General features: G+C 44.7%; 1 protein-coding gene across 7 annotated transcripts in view; it reads left to right on the plus strand.

Moving 5' to 3' along the window:
* SYT7 (synaptotagmin 7) overlaps positions 1-25017 on the plus strand; it is a 614604-nt gene that overhangs the window by 224791 nt on the left and 364796 nt on the right. The window lies entirely within an intron of this gene.

The following is a 25017-nucleotide window of genomic DNA, read 5'->3' on the forward strand; positions in this document are numbered from 1 at the left end:
AGTGGCTTGATAAATCCAGAGTAACAGAACGCAGCGCAAATCACTGCACTGTACTACTCTGCCCGAGAGGGCTTCCATGGTGTTGCAACACCCATGGATTTTGATGTATTCCCAGATTTACCACAGTGGTAGACCTGGGATGCGCCAAAATTGTTACGCCTCCCAAGCGGAGGCGTAAGGAGGAGAAATACGTTTATTTCTCCTCCTTTTTTCTTCTTTCTATGTGTGCTGCATTCTGCCTGCATACTGTGAAGCACATTCTGCAGCACACATAGAAAGAGAAAAATGCCTCAGGGGATTGATTTTGTGCAGAAACGCGCCCCTTCCTGCACAAAAACAATCCTGCTTACAACGCAGGCACCCTTGTGCCGTGGTGCAAGGGTGCCTGCGCAGGGAAAAGCCATGAATGTGCCATACAAAGTTAAGCACGGCAGAAGCCTACCCTAGCATGCAGCACAGTGCAGCAAGGTGACTTGACATTTTAATAAATCTGCCCCTAGGTTTTTACTTTTTTATTGTTGGTTTTCTAAAGATGTTTCGGTCTTCCTGAAGCATGCATGTTATACACAACTAGGGCTGGATCCAGGCTTTTATTGACCTTATTTCTGTGTTTAATTCTTTCCTGCCGAGCACTTAGGTGCCTCGTCGCGCTATTTAAATGTTGTAGTTCCCTACTATGCGCACTGAACATGTTTCCTGAAGGCCACTTTGCAGGACTGACCTAAATTAAATCTGAAAGAGAAGGCGTCGTTACGTGGTTAATCAAACCAAATTCCCTTGTCATTATCAGTTTATGCAGTCTAATGTGAGGACTGGGGGCAGGTGGATGACCACAGGCGGGTCCCTGTGAGGCCAGATTGTGACTCAAAGACCTCTGGCATAAACTGGCATCACTGCTCTTTAGAAGAATCCAGAGCTGGCGAGATCCATCAGGCATGGGTGCAAAGAATTCCAAAGAAGTGCGCATGGGCTCTCCTGGTTTCTCCTCTGTTTCGGTCTCTCTCCTTTGAGCTGACTAAACAGTGCAGTCGGGCCTAAGGCCCCGGCTGGGGGTGCTGTCTTTATGTAGATAGGCACACCACTTTCTCCCAAATGACTTGTTGAAGTGCACTGTACTTTCAGTTTTCTCCTTAGTTCCCTGGGATCCGGTGCGGTTTTTTCAGAGCCTGATTATGATGTGTAATTTGTCAGTGGAAACACTCACTTGCCATAGCACAGAGGTGGGCTGCTAGTAACATAAGGCAATAAGCCTAGGGATGAGGACGTTAGAATGGGTCTCCAGAACCTTCACCATGGGAAGGGCCTCATCTAGCACTTTGAGTGTGTGCAGCTGCAGCTCCTGTAGTCATTCTACGTCCAGGGTGCCAAGTGGAATCTCAGGAAGGATGGACCAGAATAACCATTGACTGTATAAATAAGTCTCACTAAGGTAGTATGCAAATTTATCTTGCCTGTCTATCCTGGAAATGTGGCATGCACCCGCCCTCCCAGACTTGTATTGGACATCCATGGTCTACGTGTGAGACACTAGTCTGGCACTTCTGTGCATATAAGCAAAGCCATCTGGCCTGGCAGCGTCCCTTTGAGGCCCACAGGCCCACAATTAGTAGCAGAACCTGTGATTGATCTAATAAGATGATGGCTCTAACAACCGGATGGGGTCCTTTGAAGATGAGTCCCACATCAGACAGGACTGAGAAACAACAGACTTTTCTGGGAAACTTCTCCATCCAGACCACTCCTTTATCTCATGAGTAGAGGAGAGCAGAGTTACTGTACCAGAAACGCTAGCAGCTATTGGAGGAAATTAAACTACACTCTGGCCAGTCCCGGAGGGTGGCATTTTGATTCAGTCATTTTGCCACCCTGCCATTTGGGATACACTTTAGAGCCAACCAACCTATTCTGCTCAAAGGAACTGTGCTTCCTGATTGGTGTGTTCATACTGTCGATATTTGCACCACGCTGTGCCTTATCTAGGAATGGTCTCAGGGTGCGGATTGTGTATATAATTTATATCTGGAACGTGTGCCTGAAACAAGACCTGTCCAGAGACCTCTCATGCTAGAGGGCTGCAAATGGTATAATCTATTCCATTATCCACGACCTCCTCCCACTCCAGAGAGCAGCAAGGTGGAGCTAGGTCTTCTCTTATTTTAATGTTGATCTGGATTGAAAATCTGCTCCAAAATGTCAAACCTAATGAGCAGAAAAGCTCCAAATGATTACACAAAATATATGCACTTACAACATCATAAAACACAAGAACATATATTAATTCCAAATGCTTTAACAATTTTGGTGTTTGATAACTTCAGAATAAATAAATAAATATCCAGATTTAAACCTTATTTCCTTTTTTTAACGGAAACTAAATACTAGGCAAATGAAAGTTTCTTCCTGCCCAAAAGTAGAACCTGTGTTTTATCCATGTTTATAATCAAATGTTTTTAAGACAGTACTTATGTCTTTTGAGTTCTATGGGCATTCGATACAGCGCCACAAGGCCATCCAAACAGAATAATAAATTAATAACTACACTCTTGAATTAATGGAGGAAAAGCACGTTCCGGCCTTAATATACTTGGTAAGCCTTCCAAAGAAGTACAGACTAAATCGGGGCTAAACCACAACCGTGTTTCAGGCCTCTGTGAGTAGAACTTGGGCTTATCAATTCAACCCTGGCACTGTGTTGTAGCCTGGTCCAAGTCGTTGGATGGAAGGCGCACACAATGCACAGTGAAGGAAATTGCATAGATCCTCCCAATGAGGACCTTCCCCAGCAAGGGGATAAATTGACAAGCTGTAAGCAGGGTGTTTAGCATGGAAGGATTGCAGTCGTGGCTGCCCCGGGTGCATCAGAAGCAGGCCACCTTCTATCTGCCCCCCCTAGACCCAAGCCTCGTTATAAAGAACTGGAAAAGCCACCCCTCCCCATCTGCAAGAGTAATTGTGATGCTGGCTGGAGCCACACGGCTGCAGCAGGCACTCACCCAATCCTTAACTTTTTCCCGGTTTCCTCTATTGTACATTAACCAGACATCTGCCAGATTACTGTAAGTCACTGCCGGTTTTTAAAGAAATGTGAACTTTATAATGATTGTGACGCATCTCAGCTATGCTTGTAATAAAAAAGATGATCTGTTCTTGGTTCCTTGTGTACCTGAACAGCTCAGTTACATTTTCACACGTGCAGTATTTGGATGGTTCGTCTTTCTCTATGATTATAAACACTTTTTTGTAATTGCTACTTAAGTCTTCAAGGTATTTCAATGTATGATTTTAATTGGGTCACCCAGACCATGTCAAAGGCTGCGCTTTTGCTCCTTTCAGTTGCGCAGAGGACACAAAGAATCATATAAGCCTGATTTGATTTTACATTCTCCTTGCTATGCCCGGATCAAAGCTGCATTTTACTGAAAGCTGATTAAAAAACATGGCCTTCCTCGCCCATGCCCATACACTGTTGTAAAAAGCCCCGGTGTTCTCTCTTCATTAGCATTTCTAGGACACACCAACTCTGCTGAGGGTTGGAGGTGAGAGGGAGTGATACGACTGAATTCAACATATCATTTCAAAACAATCAGAAACCAAGGAGAAAGGTGCGGACAATCCCATAGGAATGATTTGAAAAAGAAAGGTTTAATAATGCCTAAACCCTAGTAATTGAGAAAAAAACAATCAGCGCAAATAGAGATACCTAATTGTATTGCAAATGAATACATTTAATAATAGCAAACTGGCCCCTTGTGATTCAGGTTCAGTAGCTAAGACAAAAGCATGCCAGTGTAGCAGAAAAAGTCCCTTGCTTTTGTTATCACAAGTTAGTTATTCTGCTGAAATCCACCTACCTTCACACACAGGGGCAGGTTAAGTGCCTCGGTTTAAGCGCTCCTGAGAATGAGGGGTGCATGAAAGTGTGGCTCGCTTGTACAGGACGGACATGCACCAGGTAGCTTCATATGTGAGGCTGGGTCTGGAACTGCAGACAGAGGCGCAGCCCAGCTCCCACACAACCTAATCCATCACCATGGGGGAAGCATGGAATGTTTTCCTCAGGTGGTCCAGAGCATGCCCAGCCCTCTGACGTCCTCCCGCCCTGATCCCCACCCCATGACCCACACAGTGGTCCCCATTTCCCTTTACCACCTTCTCAGACAAGGTGGTAAGTGGGATCTGGTCGCATCACTTTGTACCTCCAGTAAGGATCATCTCTTGGAGCATTAATGACATTGGCTAAAAGAATGTGCAGCTGTCCCGACATATTGGCCTCTTCTTTTCCAGGCCTATGAGAATTCGACAGTAGTAGCCCAGACTCATCACCAGTAAAGCTAGTAATGGTGCAAGCTTGTCCAAGTGGATGAACTACTGCAGGGCTTTTCCCACCTGGCATGTCCTTAACATCACCTTGCTTCAGTGCTGCAATGAAACTTGAGGGGTCCCCTGCAAATTACATAGAGGTTACCTTCTCCCCCACCGAGTCAGGAGCTTTCAGGCCAGTGGCCTGCCATTTATGCACAGTGGGCCCCCGGAGCTCAGCCCTCCCGCACCACTGGTGCTGTGGGGTCTATTGTTACGCCAGTGGCTTGCCCCTTCTCCTTAAGTGTTTACTCTCTTTCAGGGGGTTCTCTACCTAGGGTCCATCCTGCTCAAACTTACTGTGAGACTTGTTGTAAGTAATAGTGCAGAATTGGCTGTTGACTTCCAGATGCTTTAGGTATAGAGCTATCACGCTTGAATAGAGGTACTCCAAGGTCTTTCAGTAGTACAAGTCAGCCACTTGCTATAAATGGTACTGTCAAAACTGAGAACTCCAGATAGGTGTCAAACGAGGTCATCGAGCCAGTTGAAAACATAGACTGAAGAAGGAACAGAGACTTAAAAACATCTAGTAAAAAATATAGACTGTCAAAATCACTGTATTAAATAAATAGCTTTCTTCAAAAAATGCGGACAGAATATCTAAGCACCTGGACCTACTTACAAATGCCGTGACAGGAGTTAGATTTGAAGTTGACCTAGTCTTGCATTGAAAAGAAAGTGGAGGGAGATATTTGTAAGGTAGAGTAAGAATTGAAGTTAACCCAGTCTTGCATTGAAAGGAACGTGGAGGAAAATATTTGTAATGTAATGTAAGGTGGATTTGTAGAGCGCTGCTTGTCACCCATTAGAGTATGCAGGGTTAATGGACGAGAGTAGGCTTGTGGTGAGGTGGGGCCTGAGTACAGGCAGTCCCGGTAGTCCTGCAAGAAAACGAATTAAAAAGCCAGGTCTTAACCTTCTTGCGGAATTCTCGAAGTGAGGAGGAGGCCCTGATGTGTTTGGGGAGATCGTTACATGATTTGGCGGCTTGGTAGGAGAATGATCGACCTCCCGTTCTGCTTCTGCCAATTGAGGGTGTGTGTCGAGTGAGAGCAATGCTGAGCGACGTTACCTGGTGTGTTGGTGGAAGTGAAGCAGGTGATTGAGGTATGTGGGCCCTTTGTTGTGTAGTGACTTGAATGTGTGTGTGAGAAGTTTGAACTGGAATACTTCTGGATGGGGAGCCAGTGGAGCTCTCTGAGGAGTGGTGTGGTATGGGTTTGCCAAGGGGGGTTGAGGACGAGTCCGGCGGCGGTGTTTTGGATCATTTGAAGTCTGTGGAGAAGATGGGTTGGAATCCTGGCATAGAGTGTGTTGCTGAAGTCAAATCTACTTGTGATTAGGGTCTGTGTGATGGTGCGTCTGGTTTCCAGTGGGAGACACTTGAAGATTTTACATAATATGCTGAGGAAGTGAAAGCATGAGGAGGTGACAGCATTGACCTGGGACATCATGATGAGGTTGGTTTCCAGACTGAGGCCTAGGTTCAGAGCGTGGTCAGTTGGGGTGGTTGTGTGGGTCCAAGTTCAGCAGGCACCAGGTGGAGTCCCAAGTTTAGCTCTTATTCTCAAAGATCAGCACTTCCATTTTGTCAGTGTTGAGCATGATGAAGTTTTCTTTCATCAAATTGGCCACCCTGGTAATGCATAGTTTGAAATGTGTCTTGGTGATAACGGTGTCATCTGAGAGGGAAAAAAATAGCTGGGTGTCGTCAGCATAGGAGATGATGTTGATTTTGATGTTAGCCAGAGGAGTCATGTACATGTTGAAAAATATGGGGCTGAGTGATGATCCCTGTGGATGATGAGGTCGTTGGGTTCTGATGTGAATGACGTGAGTCTAACTCATTGTGTTCTACTGGAGAGGAAGGAAGCTATACATTTGAGTGCTGGTCCTTGTATTCCCGCTGTGTTTACTCTGGTGATGAGTGTGTGGTGGGAGACATAGTTGAAAGCGGCATTTGCAGCATTCTAATTGGTCAGAGAGTTGTCTGTTGATGGTCTTTTCAATTACTTTGGCTGGGAAGGGAAGTAGCGAGGTGGGTCGGCAGCTGCTGAGTACTTCGTGGTCAGCTGATTTTTTTTTTTAAGAGAGCAGTAACTTTGCAATCTTTCCACCTACCTGGGAAGGTCGCGGTCTTGAGGGAGATGTGGATGATGGAAGTGAGTGCAACACTGATTGTAGCTCTCCACATGTCATAGATATAGCGGGGGAAGGGGTCTGTGGGTGCCCCTGAGTGGACTGTCATCATTACTGCTGCAGTGCCCTCAATGACTAGAGGGTTCGATGCTGCCAGTTGGTTGTCTTTGGTTGATGAGGTTAGCAGGCTGGGATGGTTGATGGATGATGGCTTGGGTTTGAAGGTGTTGTAGAGCTTGGTGATTTTTTCATGGAAGAAGTTGAAGAGCTTGTTGCAGAGTTCTGGAGTAGGGATGATGGGGTTGGTTGCGGCTGTTAGGTTAGTACATTTCTTGACAATAGCAAAAGATTCCTTACAGTTGTTGGAGCTACAATTTATTGGTCCCTTTTACTTTATAGTGATAGTGTCTAGGTGTGACCTTGTAGTTGTTTTTTGTAGTGGTTACTCAGTTGGTTTTCCATTTCCTTTTGAGTTGTTTGCAAACTCTCTTGAGTTCTTTGAGGTCAGTGTTGTACCAGCTAGCTTGTTTGTTGGCTCTTTTGGGTTTGTTGTCTTTCAGTATGCCAGAATATTGGCGCAGGTGATGATCCAGTTGTTGAAGTTGTTTGTGTCATTGATGAGGTCATTGGTGGTGTCTGGGTAGTTTGGTTGGAGGCCGTTGAGCCATTCTGTTTCTGTAACTTTCTTCCAGCATGGGCTTGGGGTGTTTCTAAGTTCCATAGGGGTGGTTGGTGGCATGTTATGTGGAAGTGGGTGATGGATTGGTCCATCCATGTGAGTGGAGTGATGTGGCTGACATTAACTTTGTCGCTGGAAATGAAGATGGGTCCAGGGTGTTCCTGGCAATGTGGGTAGGGCCTTGTACAAGCTGGGTGAGGCCGATGTTGTGTAGACTTCTGAGCAAGTCCATGGAGTTGGAGTCTGTGTTGTCATCAAGAGGAAAGTTAAGATCGCCTAAGAGTATGAAGTCCTTGGTGCCCATGGAGAGGTGTGCAGTGAGGTTGGTAAGGAAGTTGCGGAAGTGTGTGTTAGCTACTGGGGGCCCCTAGATGAGGGTGCCTTTTATAGTGGTTTTCTGTCTGATTCTTGAAATGCATGTGTTCCATACAAGTGACTTCTTGGTCAGTGTGAGAGGTACACTTGAAGGTGTCTCTGTAGATGATGGTGAGCCCTCCTCCCGGTTTACGGGGTCAGTCCTGGGCAGGATTCTGTATCCAGTAGGGATGGCTGTGGCAGAGTTCGACACTGATGTGGGGTTGAGCCAGGTTTCAGTGAGGAAGAGGAAGTCTGATTTGTGGGAGTCAATAAGGTCCCAAATCTCAATGGAGTGCTTGCTGAGTGAGCATGTGTTGAGGAGCATGCATGCCAAGTAAATGTTGTTGTGCGGGGTGGGTGTGTGGTGCTGTGTTATTGCGGATCTTGAGTTTTGACTTGGTGAGGGTTGCGATGTGTGTGTGGGCGATGGGACTGTGTGTGTGAAGTTATGTGAAGTGGCAATATGAGCAGGCAAAGGGGCCCACTGGGGACTGAGGTGTAGCTCAGCAGCAGCATTTGTGGCAGCATCCAGTTTGAGCTGCTAGAGTTCATCAGCAGTATAGCTGTGGGAGGCATTTGGACTAGGGTTCCTGGCACTGGTCGTGGTCCAGGCAGGGACGGGTGAACATGGGCCTGCCTTTAGTGTGCCTCTGATGAGCCAGCAGCGTGGTTGCACTGCATCCTCTATTAAGTAAGGCCTTAGAGAGTGGGAGGAATGGGGGGCAACAAGAGTATGAAAGTCTGGCAGGAAAAACGTGATCCGTGGTGCAAGTTTGGAGGCAAAAACTGACAGAAGAGATCAAGATGCAAAACTGAGCACTAGGAAAAGCAAATGATGCAAAAAGGGGCAGTTGAGAGGAACAAAGATTGCAAAAAGGAGCAGTAAACAGAGACGGGAACAGATGGAACAGGCGGCACTAAGAAAGAAAGAGTGGTTACGGAGTTGGGGGCAGAACAAGCAGCTGAAAGGAAAATAGTAGGAGGTAGACACGAACACGAGTCAGAAGGTCAAGGTGAGGTCAAGGGTGCACTGAAGCTGAAGAGAAATGTCTGGACACCTACTCAATGGGGTCGCATTGTGATCTACATTAAGCAGGACCTTGGAGAGTGGGAGGAGTGCGGGGGTGGTGGGCAAGCTCAGCCTAAAGCAGGAAAGTCCGGTGAAGAGAGCAGGAAAGTCCAGTGGGATAGGTAAGGTGGGAAACTGTGATCAGAGGAGCAAGTTGGGAGCAAAAACTGACAAGAGACCAGGATGCAAAACGGAGCAGTAAGAGGAGCAAAAGATGCAAAAAAGGCACAGGTAAACAGAGACGGTGCAGATAGAACAGACGGCTCAAACAAAGAAAGAGTAGCTACTGAGTCGGGCACAATGAGCAGCTAACAGGAAAATAGCAGGAGACAGACATCAACGGGAGTCAGAAGGGCAGGGCAAGGTCAAAGTTGTACTGAAGCAGAAGAGAGATGTCTGGCCACCTTTTTATGTAAAGTCTATATTTTTTAGTGTATGTTTTTGCCGTTTGACATTTCAGGCTGTGTTTCAACATGAAGCTGGGCAAGGCAGGGCTAGTCTGCCAGCTTTGTGTTCCTCTTGATTCTCTGTCCTGTAATCAGTGATTTACTCCTGAGGCCTGTGGTGCTGATTATGTAAACCTTTACTCCTACACATCGCCTGTAAAAAATCTTAATCTAAGTAGATCTACTTCTGGAAGCCTATTATTTCTGCTTTTGTTTGGTTGTTATCGAGAAAGGAGCGCCTGACATTACAACATTTAGTATGTCATAGCGTTTAGTATTGTATGGGTTTGCTACCTCATCTGGTGTGAGTAATTTTTCCTGATCGGGCTAAAAACGACTTTTTATTTCATTGACGAACCAATGGCCGACGCTCTGATAGAAGTAGTTTGGATTTCTGACAGTTAATGTCCCATCAACGAGTTTTCTGGTCAGGAAAAGTGGCTGTTTATTTATCCAAAATAAATTGATATAAAATAAAGAATAGGCACATAAGGTGAGAGCCTTGGGACTCGAGCATCAACGTCATGAAGAAACACAGACAAAGCTGGAAACTGCAGAGCTCAGCATATAAAATAAGAAAGCAGTCTTTCATATGTTACCAGGAGAGAAGGTTATTCTATGGAACATTGTTAGTCAACCCGACTTTAGCACCCCAACCCTCAAGCTCTGTCCTCGGTGCTGAAAATTCACTCTGGTGCAGTTGACTCATTCCCACCGCGGCTGCTCCTCGCCTCCGGTTGTGGCTTAGCACCTGACGCCGCAGGGAGGCACGACGATTGCTGTTTGTGACAAGAGGGTAGGCTCCAGGAAGAAAAGCCAGACATCCGGACCCGCCACAGGCAGGAGCGAAGGGTCACTAGCGTAAGCAGGCAGATGCAGACCGAGCAGCCCACAGGAAGGAAACCAGCCGGACATGCGGGCAAATAGAGGCCACGGCGATGTTGGTCTCACTTCGTAATGTCCTCTGTGATGTTCATGTCCCAAGCTCTGCAGATACAGCTCTTAAGGCGCGCGATGTTTGCGTCTTGTGGGAAAGCACCAATCAAATGCTTTTGCATTGCGAATGGCCACTCACTGAGAGGTAGAGCCTCTCTTTCAAACACGGCAACACATCACGGTCCTACGACTCGCTCATTGACGGACCCAGCAGTGGCAGGCCCTGGCTTGGAGGGAAGGTTCATGGCTTGTACTAACCTCCACGGGGTGATTACAGGCAGTCCTAATCATGCATAGAGCCCTTTATCTTGGGAAGGGCACATGAGTCCGGAGAAGGTGGGGATTATTCTACCACACTTTTCCGCTAGAGCGGGGGTCCACATCAAGAAAGAGTCCTACAAATCAGTGCAATAAATTCCAGAGATAGAAAGAAATAGAAATTCCGTCTAACCTACATGTAAACACAGTAGTTGCTACTTCTTCGAAATGAAGAATAAAATATTGCTTTCAGAGGGTTGCTCCGTGGGTAGAATAGGCTTCGGGGATATTCACCAATAGGTCACGACCTCCACTGAGTTTGTTATAGGTGTCCCATTTAAGGAGTTGTTCCATAAGGTCAAGCAAAGGTCTAATGTTGCCGTGTCAGGCTGCCAGTAAACACAGATGTTGTCCATACACTAAACTGCTGAGCATGCGCATATTAACATGATGTGTAGAGGTTACATACGCACATGCACGCTGAACGCATGGAATATTTTCAGAATCTTTACATGGCGTCCTGGTGTGTATAGTGACCGGTGTAAAGGCATCTCCCTTCTTCCTTGCGGACACAAAACGTGGGTATGGTCCTTCCAGCTGCAGAAAAGTTACTTATAGCAAATATATGTGTTGCATTCGGTCAAGACGTACTAGAAATGTGTTTAACCAAATTGGTTTTCCGGAAACGATTACCATTACACAACAAATCCACAATCCAATCGAAAATGATTTAATGCATAGAATCTGGCAAGTAGTGCAAAAAAGTAACAAGGAGATGTAGGCAAGGTTTGGAGTGTAAAGGTCAGACTCAATATCTCATGTGTATAACAGCAAGTTTCTTTCAGTACTTTGGCCAACAGCCCTCATAGGCCGATTACTAGTTAGGAAGATTTTGGTTGGCCCGAATCAACGTTTCTCACTGGTATCTGGTTTACTCTGTTAATGAGGTATGTCCAGTGGTCGAAGTGCCTTAAAAAACAAGCATTTGCAAGGCAATTGGTCTCACGTTTGCTCGAGTTAGAGCTATTAGTGTTGTAAATTTCTAACAGGAACTTTCTTGCCACACAAACTGAAAATAAAAAGTAAAGCAGTTGACACAAGCGAGCCGATTCAAAGCGCCACCACGAGTGCGAATGATAGAAACAAAAGGAAAAATAAGTTAGCTCGCAGTCAAAGTAATCAGCAATAGTGCAATTACCCATGTAACAGGGTTGATGGCCAAGGCAGTAACAAAACCGCCCTAAGGAGGGACAAACATAAAGCAGTTACCAACAAAAAAAAAGTATTTTTGAAAGGCAAGCCCATGAAGGAGTGATAGTGATGTGCGTGCGATGGGCGTGGTTAAAAGCCCAGATACATACCAGCACATTGGAAAAGCAGGGCTTGGGCACTGCTATGCTCGACCTAAAATGTATGGGAACTGTGATGCTGCATGCAATGGGGCGGGATCAAGGGTGTGTCCAAAAAATGACCCCAAATATTCTGTTAGGTTTTTTGGTCTTTCACCGTCAGATAGCTACATATAAAATAACATGCAGCTTAAATGTAAAATAAATAACAAAAAGTTGCTACTCAGTGGGAAATGTGTTATAGTACGTTATGAAAACTCTATTAGTTAATGGACTGCAGAGGTCTTTGTGCAACTGGAGAGCCACAGAATTAAATCTTGGTTGGTGCAGTGAAGAATAGCGACTTGTATATTTGTAGGGCTACGAGATCAGAGCGTGAGTGAATATGTAAGTTATTGTTTTAAACTTGCATTACACATAGTATAATATAGACTGCTACAAAATACACAAAAAGATTTGATTAAATGGGGCTTCCAAAATATACATTTTAGTAATACCCAGACTGTATTTAATGCAATTCCTTCACATAACTGTCCCTTCAACACCTCTTCATGGGTAGTAAGTGCAAATATATATACAGTTTCAATTAAAAGCACACACTTTGCAACTCAGTTGCTAACTCTTTGCACTATCAGTCAAAAAAAATATATTTATCATCCAAAGCTTTGAGTGATTTTATCGATTAAAGCTAGTACCGACTCCTAAGCGTCCTTTACATTTTCAGGTTAACTGATACATTTGCAGATTGACTTGTTGAGCACATTTGCATTTCTTTCTATAAAACAAGGAGGCACCCTGCAAAAAAGGCTTGTTTAGCTCTCTTCCCAGCTTCTGTTTCACAGCACAGCAGACCCATTGCATGACACTTCAGCTGAATCGTATTTAAAATATCGGAATTAACCATCCCAGCAGTGGCGTAACTAAACTTGAGGGTCCCCCCTGCACAGTACATGGAGGAAGCCCCTCTTTCAGAGGCACGCAGGATCTCTCAGGCCAGAGCACTGTGCTGAGCCCCCCCCCACACTGTGGGGGCCTTTGTTACGCTACTGGGTCCCGGAACGGTTGTCTTTTTACAAAAAGTAGGGTAACAGATTGTATTAAATCAGAAAAGTAGGGGCACGTTATGCCCCTCTGATCCTGCCCACTTTGACCACAGGTTAAGCCCCTCAGAATGGTGAATTACTGTGCCGACATGGATTTGCCGTGCACTGTTCTGCATGGGATGCCCTTTTTCGAGGGAGTTAAGACACATTGGGCCTGATTCAGACCCTGGCGGCCGGTGACCGCCAGGGTCACCGGCCACGGGAGCACCGCCGACAGACCGGCGGTGCTCCAAAGGGCATTCTGACCGCGGCGGTTCTGCCGCGGCCAGAAAGGGTAAATCGGCGGTCTCCCGCCGGTTTACCGCTGCCCTTGGACTCCCCCATGGCGGCGCAGCTTGCTGCGCCGCCATGGGGGATTCTGACACCCCCTACCGCCATCCTGTTCCTGGCGGTTCGCCCGCCAGGAACAGGATGGCGGTAGGGGGTGCCGCGGGGCCAATGGCATGGGCACGGCAGGGGCCCCCGTAAGAGGGCCCCACTGTGTATTTCAGTGTCTGCCTAGCAGACACTGAAATACGCGACGGGTGCAAACTGCACCCGTCGCACATGCCCACTCCGCCGGCTCCATTCGGAGCCGGCTTCCTCGTGGGGAGGGGTTTCCCGCTGGGCTGGCGGGCGGCCTTCTGGCGGTCGCCCGCCAGCCCAGCGGGAAAGCCAGAATGGCCTCCGCGGTCTTTCGACCGCGGAGCGGCCATATGGCGGTTCCCTCCAGGCGGGCGGCGACCGCCGCCCGCCGGGGTCAAAATGACCCCCATTGTGCTGTGAGCAGTGGGTAAATGTGTGCGTAGGCTTCTGTCTACGGCGGGGGTCAAGGGTGATTGGCAGGGTGAGTAGGGGACGGAGGGGGTGGATATTTTCTGGCAGGAGGGGCATTCAGTGGTCTCCCATTGCCAAAGAAAAACATTGTGGTGAAAAGAGGACAAGGCTTAGTTGCTGTAGCATCCTATCCTAATGCGGCTTTACTGCCAGAATGACCAGCTGGTAAAATCAGGTCCAGTGCTACCGCGCCCGGATGGAATTCCATACAGGAATAGGCCCATAGTACATAGCGGTTATGGCCAAGCTGCTTGTTTCTGGAGTGTTGTTTTTATCTTGTATGTGGACGATGTGTGGTTTCTGACATTGGGCTGTGAATTCATTGCATGTAACTGTTATTAGTAAGATCTGTGACATTTTTTGTGTCCGAGGTCCTCTGTGTGCGGATGTTACTTAGTCTCGATCATTGTGTTTTGAAATTAAAAGGTAAACGAATGCAGGATTGTCCCTTTGATTTATGTTAGTGAGGCTTTTCTCATTCTTGGCGCCTGTGTTCCCTATTGTTTTAAGTTTTTAATTTGTTTATCATTTCTAAAATATAGGAAATCGTAAAATAGCTATATGCAGTCGATACCAGTGTCAGTAAACTAAATTCTGATGGTAAACACTTCCAGACCACAAGATATGTCATATGTCAATCATTTCCCAAAACAATTTTCTAGTCTGATTGTTTTGTGACATATATTTGTATTTGTATTATATATTTCAACCAATTCAAACATTTTATAGTGAAATTGTTTCGCACTTCTCTTAGGGTGCGTGTGCAGAAGATATGACAAGTGATGTCACGTAGTGGTATTTACAAGTATCAAGGGAAAATATATGCAAATAATCAAAAAGTTGATTATGTGGGGTGAGCTGTTTAATCGTATTTGCATCGTGTATTTCCATTGGTTATATGTCGATATTTCGACTCGTGGGGATGAATCCGCGCTCCTTGCATGCAATATATATAGCGGTCCAGTGTGGGATCTATCGTCAAGGAATCATTAGAGCTGATGGATTGTCCTGTATTATTGCACCGGAACCTGCATAATCAGTAATCCCAAAGTATTCTGGGACCTACACCTATGCAGCATCTTGATATGCAGACAGTCATCTCAGGTAGATTCATGACACAATGAGCTGCTTTTGTCTATATCGACGTGACCACAGAAGTATTAAAGTGCTGGCATACATGAACATTTTCCCACATGCAAAAAAAGAGAAGGTGGAAGATGCCACAACGCTCGCACATGAACATTTTCCCAGTAGGTTGGTTTATTAACCATCCTGTTGTTCCCATTATCTTGGAATATTTTAAGTCAAATTTAATGTTGATTGAGCATCCTGTAATAGTTGAAGAATGCTCATATTTCGATGTACTCCAGCATATGATGACAGCACATTTGTTCCATTTTAGATGGTATTTTATTTACTGGTGCATTAAAATTGATCGGCCGTTAACTGACCAGGAACTGGGAAGAAATGTTATCTGTTTTTTAGTTTCCTGGCAAACGATTTTCTACATCCATACATCCAGCAGTGCACGCTTTATCAGATAGGCACTACTTATTTTCAGATAAGTATACGGCCTGCTGTCCACCCAGTGTTTTGTATCAGACAGACGGTTTTATCAGAGGCATTTGCATGATTTCTCTCAATGGAAAAGTAGTGTTCGTGAATACTCTGACAGACTATCTATTCAAATGTTTCGTGATGTAAGTATGTATTGATGGATGGACATGAGCAGCATGATACTCGTCACAGAAGTGTTGTACAAAAGGGCAACAGCCATATCCAGTATGGGCAGCAGAGAGGTTGGATGGCACACACCAGACTGGGTGATTAAGGTATTGCACAAATATGGTGTGTTTAATTGCTAGACCTTGCAACACAACAAATGCTGGAGTTTTGGGAAACACCTATTTACATTTTTGGTATATTGTGTATCACTGGTTGTTCCTTTGTTTAACAGTCTGAGTTAACACTTCAGGGTTGTTTAAAACTCAACGAGTGAAGGGTCAGGCTCGAATTTCAGGATGCTTCAGTTTCAGTAATTGGGACCTAAAGGGCAGAGAAATCACAACCTGGGTGCATTGGGTCTGAACAGCCAGTTCTGCTAGGGTGATCATAAATGCCGATGTGCTGGAGGTCAATATGTTGGCAAAGTAGTCCAAGCAATAGTCCACTGCTTGGACCACCTTGAAAACAACAACTTGTAGAGGCATTCAGCTTCTTAATGAAAGATAGTGATGGACGTGTGCCTATACAGACTGAATGAGATTCTGGAAACACAGTTAAGAAACTTATCCATTGGGGCGGAGGAATATTGAGGCAGATCTCTTGAGGTAGATGTTGGAGTAGTGGACCAATGTGTGCATTAACGAAAAGGGTTTATTCTTCTAATGTTTGGTACTCAGAACCATGCTGCTGTGGCACTGGTAGTAATAATTCTATATGTTTATAGATTTGAAAGTGCAGTGTTTTGTAACTGAGGAGGTGAAGGTTAAGATGTTAATGTGAAGTGGAGAGATCCAGATAGTGGGTGCTGAAGAGACGAAGGAAAGCCAGAGGACTCAGTTTTGAGGATTTCAACATAAGTCTCCGAGGGCTACAACATGCCATATAAGGGGGTCAAGGAGCGAAGTCAGGGCTGGGAGATTCTGGAGGTAACACTTAGCAAGGAGACATGCCAAGGTAATAGCAGGCTACTCAAGGTGTATCTGAGGCCACTAAACAACACAGAAGAGGAGAGAGACAAGAACAAAGCATGATCAAAGTAAGGGATCTGCTGGTATATGAATTAGTGATTTCTTGGTAGCTTAGAGAAAGCCCTTTGGACTGTCAGCAGCAGATTAGTCTTAACAACAGCCATACAATGAAGTCATAGTGCGGCCTGCTGTATAGAGACGGTTGTACTCCATGCAAGGTGAACCAAAGCAGTCAACAACACTGAGGCATGTAAGACTCCAAAGGACCTGGGTACAACCACACAAGTCTTTCCCTTACCTGATTGGATCAGAGACAAAGCCAGAGGTCACACTGTAAACAGATGGGGACTGCAACAGAGAGTGGACCGAATTTAGAGTGGAACAGAAAACCAGATTGGAAGTCTAACCAGAATACAGGACAGACAATACAACAATCATATAAGGAAAAAACAGGACAAGGAGTTATGAACAGGGCTTTGTAAATAAAGAACAAAAATGCCTGAATCAAGGGCAGGTTGTACCCAACAGGTAATAGAACAAGTAATGGCCCACGGGTACAGGGAAATGGAACTAGGCTTGAGAGCAAGGAACTCCAGGCTGTACTTTACAAGCAAGGGAAAAAGAAATGACCCGTTGGTACATGGGAACTCGAGCTAGGATTCAGAGCAAGGAAAATCGAGGTTGACCCCCAAGAGGCACTGGAACGTGAGATACCCTCTTGGTACAGGGAAACTGGAACTAGGATTCAGAGCAAGGAACTTGAGGCTGTAACCTGCAGGCACTGGAACAAAAAATGCCTCTTAGTACAGAGAAACTGGAAGTACAGGGAAACCGGAAGTATGATTCAGAGAAAGGAACTCAAGGATGTACTCCACAGGTACTGGAACACGTTATGCCATGCTTGTACAGAGGATAATTACAGGAATGTGAAATCATAACAGAGATTCAGAACAGGAAAATACAGGAAACTGCTGCCAACACAGCAAATACGTGGTCAGAGCCCAACAGGAAAAAGAGAGAAATCAGGATATCAGGCTAGAAAGAAAGGTGAGACTGAGAAACAAGGAAAACACATAAACACAATGCTGCTCAGTGCAGCAACAGGAAAACATGATACCTCAAAAGGCAGTAGCAGGAATCGGGAACTCCTCTCAAGGTTTCAGAACCGCAGGCAACTGGAGTAGAAAGCATGAGCATCTGGCAAAGCAGTTGAAGCATGAGTACTGAAAGATGAAGCAAGGCTTAAATCCCTCTTCCCAACTCACAGCCACACGGGATGATGGGAATTCAGAACAGGTGTGTATGAGCAGGCAGCAGCACAGTGCAGGTGAGAGCAATCAAAGTCCCATCTCCAGCTCTCTGCCTGAAGGAGAGCACAGAGGTTCCAGGAAGCAACCAGTGGCCAGAACGAAAATCCAGAGTGGAACATTGATCAGATCTTATTTTGTAATATGTCAGGGCTTCATGCAAAGGCGCACATGCGTATGCTGGAAGTAGTAAGCTACACTTCCAAGTATAATAAAATTCACCCAAAGTCTCTTCTCCAGCGATCGGGTAAGGCATATCATAATGCATCAGTGGCTAGTAAGTAAACCCTGGAATGGAATCTGGAGTGGATCAGATTTTTCGAGAGGTTGTGAATACTGAAGTTCGGCACAGGTTCCAAACTAGTACTTATGGTGGCAGCAGGCACCCAGAAGATCGTCACGAAGTGCCACCAGTGGTAGGATTGCAGGATCTTGACAGAAAGGTGAGTAAACTATAGATGTGTGATTAGAGACTGAAGGGAAGGGTGCAAGAGGAATGGAAGGTATTGCGAAATCAGTCTGCAGACTGCAGGACAAAACAACAACAAAAACAGAATACCCCCAAGAGAGATGGTGGAGAGAGAGTGGGAGAACTGGAGGGGACCTAACCTAGGACTGGCCCAGGAAGGTCTCCAAGTGGTAGAGTAGTCAGTGTGGATATTTTGTAGTCCCATGCTACTGAGGAGGAGCAGAGTGATAGATATGAGGAGCACCATTGTGGATCAGATCCCTTGATACTACTGGTATGAAGGTGTGACAGTATACATATTGTGGGGTGATCTACAGTGACGGACGCTGCAGATAGCTCGAGTAGAAGAAGCTTGGAGGGTAGGTGACTGTGATGATGAAGGACACAGAGATGTAAATGGGAGGAGTTGCATGTGTTTTAACAAGAGATATCTGCAGTACTTCAGCTGAAACTAGGCATTCCAGTATTGTGGAAAAGGAATGGAGCTGGATGCTGGGCAGTTAGAGGAAGAGGAAGAGTTAGCAGGTTTTTCTTCAGTAGTGGTAGCACAACAGCAGATTTGAAGCATGGTGGTTAAGTACCAGATGCGAAGAAGAAATTGAATAGACAGGTTAGATAGAGAGGCACAATAGAGACAAGAGCTAAAGGTGTGTTTAATATTTTGTGGGCTGATAGTGTAAAATGGAGAGCATGATAGGTGTGTGGATTTGAGTATGGAATTTATCTCAAGAGGAGAGGTGCGAGAGAGTAGCAGAGTAGGGGTGGTCTAGAGGTAGGAAGGAAGAAGAAGGAGTGGCAATATGTAAAATATTGAAAGAGTCATTAATAATAGCAGCCTCGAAGGAGCAAATGTATACTGCAAACACCTTGGCTGTGAGTAAAGGATGACTGAAATGTGTGTGTGGCAGAAAGATTGGCTCATTAATTGTATGTGGAAGTTGAGGTTGGCGATAACAAAGAGCAATGTTTTGAAAGTTGGTGGACTTGGCATTATCAGACTCTTCAAAACCGTCTGTTAAAGCTATGGTTTTTCAGTCAATATATTTTAAAAATTGTGCATTAAAATGGACTATTCAGTCTCAAGTTTTGCAAAATGTTCTTGGAAAGTCATTTCTAGTCCCATAAAATCTTCTGGAGACAGTCAGACTCAGTCCTTTGCTGCAATTTAAGGCTGATATAAAAAGAGTTGTTGGAGCTGCTTTTGCAATTGTAGCTTATTGAAGTCTGGTGCTAACAGTATCACACCTTGGTTATGGGCCTTCTTCAGAACAGAGGCCAGATCTAGCATCAATTATCCATTAGGAAATCTGTTATTGGGCAAGAGGACATGTTTGTTCCGTAGTTCCCACTAGGTAGATGTGTTAATCCTGTCTCAAAGAACATAAGCTTGGCATTAGCCTGGAACAAAGGAATTTAACATCAGAGAAAATCTGAAATTCTAGCAAACATTTAATTCAAATCCGCACATAGAACGTATTTTAAAATCCTCCCTCTTCTAGTGTGAAACTAACACTTTCAACTATCAGTCCCTTCAGACCAAAAATGAATAGTGAACCTATTCCCTTAGGCGCTCTTCTGAAATAAACGTAGGCAGGCTTCCGTTGTACAGACGTATACAGTCTGAGGACAAAACCCACAGTATCCAATTTCAGGTCCTACAAGGTGGAGAGCCAGAATTGAGCATTAAATGGATACAAATGTGCTCAATGAGCATGGAATGCCTAAAGGAATAGGGAGGGAGGACTGCACAGACCCAAGAACTGGCAAGAGTAAGGAAGAAAATAAAAAGATGAGCAAGAGAAGGAGTAGGGTCTATGTAAACGGTACACAGAGTTCTGTGTGACTGCAATTTCTATAGAAAGCTGCTGACTACGTGAGCTTGTTCACTGGTTCGTCACCTTGTGATGTCTGAGCCCAGCCTGTGTCTGCTAACAACAGCAGTCCTATGTTAGGGTATTAAGAGACAAGATCTCCCAAAAGCTGTCCGTAAGTACAGCAGCTCCAGCATCCCTATTGAGAGCAAGTGAGGCATATATTGTGTCACTAGACATGCATTCTGCGATTGGACTGGCTTCACCACGCCAATGGTATTTAGTACCTTCTCGCCTTAGTTTCAAGGATTCTGTCTCACACCAGAGTCTGTTGTTGTTTGTTGTAATTTGCTAGAGTCACTGTCAAGATGATTCATGTTTTTTCGTTTTATCACTGGATGTGTTGTAGGTTTGTGCATATTGCCTGAATTTTAGCCTAGTTGCTACTAGGTTATTTGATTTGCACATTGCCCAACATGTATGTGTACAAATTGACTGAAGGTATTGTCTAGTGCTGCAGAGTCCTCTTGTCCATCTGCTGGTTTTCCTCATGCCCATCTGCACTGCGCTAAGTAATTCTGATCTTTCAGGGAAGTCCATGGAACCATGTTTCTGGTGTGCACTAGTGAATAGGGATAATGCTATTGAAACCTGGTGGTCCAGCTACTGTCACTGTAATGCAAAAAGGGCCTACCACGTTTCCTTGGTTTTGAGTCACTACAGAGTCAAATGACAAGGCCAGTGTTCTAAAGGAGGTGGCGGGTTGGAGAGACCCCAGTTTGCACAGCAGGGAAAGCTATGTGTATGAAGAGTTGCCAAACCAGAGTGCTCACTTAAAAATGCACACATTTAATTACCCTTTAAAAATCAAATAGTAAAGATAACATGACGAATTGAAAACAGGATTATGTTCCGCTAGACGTTTCAATCGTGTACAGTCATAGCAAGAAATTTCGGAAAATGGGCAACAGGCAGGACTAATGTTATTTAATGCAGAAATATTAAAGCTGGTTCTTCAGAATCCTTGTGGTTCCCTCCACGGTGCTGATTTCTTTCAGCGGACAATTTACTGAAATAATCCTTTGGACTTCAGGCTCGGAGCTGGTCTACTACACTTAACCTTCCTTACAGCATCTGACGACGCTGTTGCTCCTTGGGGTGGGTGTGGGACCAAAGCGCCGCCGACGCTCCATGTTTAGGGCGCGCTCACAAGGAAGCTGACGTAATTCCTGCCAGGGTTAGAAGATACTGCCGCCGGAAGCCTGGGCTGCAAGAGGTGCTGTGGCCTGGTAAAGGCCTCAGAGGTGTTTCCTATTATCCACAGCACCAACGCACACGTCAGACATACACATAAATCACGCGCTGTGAGGAATATAAAGATGCTGTATAATATCAAGGAATTTGTGTAGTGACTTCATACCAAGGATGCAGTCGGCTGGGAGCTATAAGTGTATAAAGATGATGTACTGGTCCTACCTCTCAGAGGCACCTTTAGCAACACTCAGCAGTGTCCACGGCAGGACCTGGTCCTAGCACGGCAAGTAGGAGAACGGTGTTCACGCCTATCGCGACAAGGCCTTTACCTGGTACGAGGCTCAGGATAGGAATAACGTATCTTCTTGACTCATGCATGACAACATCCAAACTTACGTACATGCACGTTCAGTCCGGAAGCGCGACTTTACAGCTCAGATCGTGCTAATTGTAAACAACTGGCCGCCATTTGTGACTGTCAAACCACCACGTGGTGCTCAGCACAACTGGCCGCCATGTGTGACTTTGTCAAAACACATCACGTGGTGATCAGCATCCCCTCCATTCCTCCTCACTTGTGTTTAGACCAAAATATACTGCTCTACAACCCCTAAGAGTCGTGCACAAGTGTTGTATGAACAAACTAGCAACAACCCTATTTCCTCATGTTATACATAAAAAAACTGCAGCTTCCTTTCAGGTGTTCTCTCGAGTCATTGACACAGACGCTTTCTCGCCCTTGAGCTAATACCCTAAAACAGGGGTCTTCAAACTGAGGGCAGACCCCCATAGGGGTCTTCAGCTGATTCTGGCACGGGGGAGGAAGGGGGTCGCCAGGCTCTGGCCAAAGGAAGCGTTATGTTGATAAAAAGGCTTTGTTTTAAGCTGAAAAGAATGACAGCTAATATTTTGTGTGCTAGTACTTTCATCCATCTGGTGATGTATCAAGGACTAAGCTAGAATCAGTTGTTATGTGGGCAACATTATGCCTCATATCTCAAATTCTACACAATTACCGAGCTGTATGCAAGAAATGAAAGAGAAATGTCTATATCAAGGTTATGCAGTTCTGATGTTGATGCAACCATGAATAGAGCTCGAAAGCTGAACTGAATATTTTTCTTTTCCACATAAACATTTCGCGGTGCTAAAGAGACCCAAAAAACCCTCCCAAATTCACATTCAATTCAAAGTAAAACAAAGAAGTATGTCAACATGTAGCATTAAAAGAGCTATGAATTTGATTAAAATCTGAATTAATTATTTAAAGAAATACTCGCTTTGTCATGTAGTGGGAGCAAAGATATTAAGCTCAATGTGACAAAAGCCAAATATTCTAAGAGAATTGTGAACAATTTCTCGCAGAACCGCATACACAAACTAGCTTGTTCAATTTGTTACAGTGTGAGATCAGACAAAATTGTGATACATCCATTTTTAGGCAAGAAAATTACCCTAATGCTTTTTGGTTACTTGTGATACATGGACGATATTGTACTCGGAAACATCGTAAGAAGTTTAGGACGTTTTTTAATGGGGGAAATATACAATATCAGTTTGTTGTCCCCCATTCCAGGATGCTGAATTCAGAAAGATGAGGTGGTATCATACTCGTTAAATATTGCATTAAGCAGCATCGGGACGTATAGCGCGCTATTTGACCTCGAAAACAACGAGGTCTTTCATAACCAGGAGCACAGTTTTGAAATGACTGATGTCTCACAGAGCCCCTGTTAATTTTGCCTGACGATCTATTTTGGCTTTCGGCAGCCGAATTGAGGTGTACAGATTACTTTTTATTTAAGTACTAGAAGTAATTATTTGTAAGGTATCATCCTAAAATACTAATCAGCTCATCTCGACGTTTCAATTTATTTGCTGATTATTTCTATGTTCGTTTTACGTTTTTATATAATTTTTTTAATTTACTGTTTTAGAATAGAATGTTTGAATCGATTTATTGTTCATTTATATTAAAATACAAATGTATTAATTATGAGAAACTGTATATGCATGTTATCGATTCCCAATCTGTATCATTTCCTTCTTAGTAGTTCTTCACACAATTGCCATCCTCCTGGCAAATGTAGTTTTCCTCTTAATGCTAAAATCTGCCATACCTTTCCCTTTCCACTCTTTTGTATGGATTATTTAGGCTTCAAACGCATGGACGTCATTGAGGGGTCACCAAGAGTCGCAGCTGCGACCCCTGGCTTGCCCCTTGCGACCCCTAACACTACCCTTACGACCCCTGGCCTCAGAAGTGGAAAAGCCAGTGCCTGGAACACAGTGGAAGCTCATAATTAAAACGAATAGTTTTAAATGTATGTTGTGTGCTAGCTTGCAGGTGGGTGTGTTTATGTGCGAGAGTGTGTGTTAGGTGTGAGTGTGTGTGTAAACACTTGTGTGACGGTGAAATTTAAGGACAAAGGGTGCGTGATGGGCGTGTGATGTAATTTCCGCTACCCCTGGCATTTTGGTGAATTGACATGTTCAAACGTCATTGTTGCTTCTATGGAGTACTAAAATGGCGGGTCTGTAATTCTACTTCCATCAGGATGAACCTGTAACATTGATCCCTTCCAGGTAGTTGGTTGATCCTTTCTGCTTTGGCACACTGATGACATGGTGGAGTCCCACCATTTTGAAAATAACCCACAGTGAAAAGGTGTCTCAGGTCTGTTCGAATTGACCTTTGTTTAGCAGTGATGTACCTCTTCTCCTTCTGAAGTAGGGAAGGGCATTTCTTGGAAAGCACTGAGGATGTCTACGGATAACACTTTGGGATATGTTTTTTTAGCTAGTAAAATCATAACGATATCACTAGACCCTTTTTGTGGTTTGAAAAGAACGTGTATTCACAAACTAAAATAACATCTGTGGATATTGATTAGCTGCCCTAATAATAGTAGACTTTAATAGTTATTTAATGATTTGAAAAAAACAGCATATCAAAGCATTCAAAAAACGTTACTTCATTTAGCCCAGTACTACTTCATAAATCATAAAGTACGCTTTTAAATATTGTTCTTTATTTTCCCTTTTGTGTTTGAGTGTTGCATTTGCATCCCGTACCTGGTGAGCCCAGTGTGGCAGCAGGGTTCCTCTCCACAAGACTCCATCCAGACTCTTCATTGCTCAGTAGTGAAGGGCTTTCATCACGTGTGTCTCTGGCATGCGTGGGGTGTCAGTCACTGATCAGTGTCTCTTCTGTATATTTGACATGGTCAGTAGAGTCACATGCTGCTCAGTGTCTCTTCGACATGCACAGTGATGTCAGATACTGATTGGTGGCTCTCCTGTGTCTCTGACATGCTCATCGGTGCCGATCACTGAACAGTGTCTCTCCTGTCTCTTTAACATGCCCGATAGGACTTGGAGTTAATTAGTGCTTCCCCAGTGCCCATCTTTTCAGATAAGTGTCTTTCTTGCTCTCACAATGCGCATCCATCTTTGTATCCTCTAAGCACCGCTTAGATGAGATCGATGTTGTTCCCAGGAGAGGCACGGGACGTGGGCTATAGACGTAGAGGGGAATAACAGTAGAAGAGAAAGGGACGCAAGCCCACCCAATGCCCCCATGTGTCCACCATGCAGGCTGGAATGTAGTGTTGCTCTCTGGATAGTGACACATTTCACCTCAGTTTCACAGGGCTTTCCCTGCTTACTGCATGATTCGCATACCTTTAACATTAATATTTGTGCTATACAAATTCTCAGCACAATACAGGTGATGCACCTTTCAACCGTAGGGCATCCCATGTTCAATTGAAAACGTTTTGTTTCACAATTACCATACACGCTGCCATCATTACATGCTAAAAATCACATATCACTTAATATTTTTCTGTAAGAAATGCATTATACAATTTTCATAACAAAACAATTGCCCAGTTATCCAGAGAAGCCACTAAAAACATCAGTTTTTCACTGGTGATGAGCAGCTGACTGTTCGTAGAATGTGCAGAA

This window comes from Pleurodeles waltl, chromosome 3_1 (genome assembly GCF_031143425.1).
Source record: "Pleurodeles waltl isolate 20211129_DDA chromosome 3_1, aPleWal1.hap1.20221129, whole genome shotgun sequence".
NCBI lineage: Eukaryota > Metazoa > Chordata > Amphibia > Caudata > Salamandridae > Pleurodeles > Pleurodeles waltl.